This window comes from Engraulis encrasicolus, chromosome 21 (genome assembly GCF_034702125.1).
Source record: "Engraulis encrasicolus isolate BLACKSEA-1 chromosome 21, IST_EnEncr_1.0, whole genome shotgun sequence".
NCBI classification, from domain to species: Eukaryota; Metazoa; Chordata; class Actinopteri; order Clupeiformes; family Engraulidae; genus Engraulis; species Engraulis encrasicolus.
In genome coordinates, this window is record NC_085877.1 from 38,848,519 (window position 1) to 38,851,018 (window position 2,500).

General features: G+C 42.7%; 1 protein-coding gene and 1 long non-coding RNA gene across 2 annotated transcripts in view; one reads left to right on the top strand and one right to left on the bottom strand.

Annotated features, from left to right (window-relative positions):
• The window catches only part of tnfsf10l (TNF superfamily member 10, like), an 88,351-nt gene that overhangs the window by 48,146 nt on the left and 37,705 nt on the right, over window positions 1-2,500 (top strand). The window lies entirely within an intron of this gene.
• LOC134437195 (uncharacterized) overlaps window positions 1,387-2,500 on the bottom strand; it is a 2,040-nt gene continuing 926 nt past the window's right edge. Inside the window, exons 2-3 of the long non-coding RNA XR_010032350.1 lie at window positions 2,130-2,382; window positions 1,387-1,819 (exon numbers count right to left, since the gene is read on the bottom strand). This is a non-coding gene — a long non-coding RNA (uncharacterized LOC134437195). The remainder of the gene's footprint in view (window positions 1,820-2,129; window positions 2,383-2,500) is intronic.

Below are 2,500 nucleotides of genomic sequence, written 5' to 3' on the forward strand. Positions count from 1 at the left end.
GTCATGTCCTTAAACTGCATTTTGTAGAGCGCGTCCGCGCGAACACACACACACACACACACACACACACACACACACACACACACACACACACACACACACACACACACACACACACACACACACACACACACACACACACACCCCATCCTCCTTCCTGCCCCTGCGCTTGGCCTGAATCCCTGCCCGGGCAGAGGAAGAGGAAGAGGAAGAGGAAGAGGAAGGGTGAGGAGGAAGGATGATGATGGTGATGATGATGATGAAAAGTATGAAGGTGTGTGTTTGGCATCATAGACAGGCAGGTTAGCTATGTAGGTGGGCCATTGTTTCTTTGGTCGGGCGGGCAGACTGTCTGTCTGTCTGTCTGTCTGTCTGTCTGTCTGTCTGTCTGTCTGTCTGTCTCCATCCGCCTGTCTACCTGGGCTTCTAATCATTACATCCGTCCTCGATCCACCCGGAATGCCTGACATTGCTCTCGATTGCTCAAAGTTGGGCGTCCACAAAAGCAGTAACTCCAGCAATTGTAGCAGACGGCATGAGAGACTGGGCTGCACACTCTATGTAGGCAAAAACATATATGTGACCCACCACCACAAAACCAGGCATAAGTCTCTGGCTATCAAAAATGAGTTATCTATGTGGATTGATAGAGCAGACCCCAAGGTTTATTATGGTGAAAAAATTATGTTTCTATCATAAGTAGAACCAAAGTTACGGAAATTTTACTTTTGGAGTTTGGACATATTTCGCGAAACGCCTTTTCGAGAAATCGGCCGTCAAAGTTTTGGACTATTTTATAGGTATAAAGTCCTTAGCAACGCATATTAATTATCATCCGATTGACATGAAATTTTCACAGATGATTAATGACACTATGACGGACATGTCACAGAAGTTTTGTTTAAATCAAAGAACTGACTTTTCCATCCAAATGGAATTTCGGGGAAATCATCCACCTGAAATATGATCATCTTATATCACCAATTCATGCTCTCATACTGTATCTGTCTTCATGTTATGCCTTAAAGAAAGTGAAAGCCCAACTGGGAAACTCCTACTACCTTTGTCATTGTGACACAGCACTCCACAGCACACAAGTGCACACTGCGCACAATGAATTTGCATTTATGCCCCAAAAGGGGGCAGCCCCCAATGGCGCCTCAAAGGGAGCAGTGCGGCACGACGGAACCATACTCAGAGTACCTTAGTCTTGGAGGATTATGGGGAGAGCACTGCTTAATTACTCCCACACCAACCTGGCGGGTCACGAGTCGAACCGGCAACCTTTGGGATACAGTCTGATGCCCTAACCGCTTACCCATGACTGCCCTACCGCTTACCAATGGCAACCCTAAAAGAACTAAAAAAGACAATTTAACTTGCATATTCAAATTCAAATGTGCTTTATTGGCATGCTTGGAAGTATCAATGCTGCCAAAGCTTAAAAAAACACAACATACAGTGCATCAAGGACATGAACATTTAGGTCAATATAGCATTAAATTAAATGCATTTAGCATAAACACATACACACATGCACACGCATGCACGCGCGCGCGCGCGCACACACACACACACACACACACACACACACACACACACACACACACACACACACACACACACACACACACACACACACACACACATTACTCACATATTCTCTTGTGTACTTGCCACATATTTACAGATTTAAAAGTTCATCTCCACGCCCACAACCTGTCTATGGGCACTCTCAGAGTCAGTGTAAGATTCAGATATGCGTCGCTTTCTTCAAGTCTCCACTCTTGTTGGTGCTTGATGGTCCAATAGTTCTTCTCTATGAAAAATAACAAAAATAATGAATTGACAGAAAAGAAGTTATACCCTAAGACAGCTACATTTTTTTCTCTTTTCCAGCTCAACTGAAATTAATTATTTAAATATAAATCGATATAGCTCATTATATGGAGTAGAATTTTAACAATCGCCGCCCATTGTAAATCAAGATATTAACCTTAAAAGCATTGAAATATGACAGCTGCAGCATAAACATGAAATTCATTAAAAGAATGGCTACCAGCCAACTATGACACCCATATTACAAATAGGTTAGATGACCACAATATTTAAAAGAGAATGTTAATTACCTGTCCCAAGAAGAACATCTTTGTAGCTTTGGTTGACCTTGGTGGCAGTGTGAACTGAAGGCAGGGGCTGTAGATCATCACGTTTAAATCCAGGGACATGTCCAGTGAGCACTAGGGCATTTTGTGAACCTTGTTGTTGGATGAATGTCACCTCTCCTTTGATGTTGTCCAGCTGAAGGGATCTCTTTCTCCCTCCTGTCCTGTCCCATTGGAGTACCATTTCAGTAAGCCTGTTAGTCTTTCCTTGCTGATGCTGGAATAAAATAATAGGAATAGTATGTAAAAAATACCATTCCAGTTAACTACAGGTAGAATAGTTGCATATACTCTCAGTATTATTTTAAGTTTAGCCCATTTCAAAACGAGGAGTA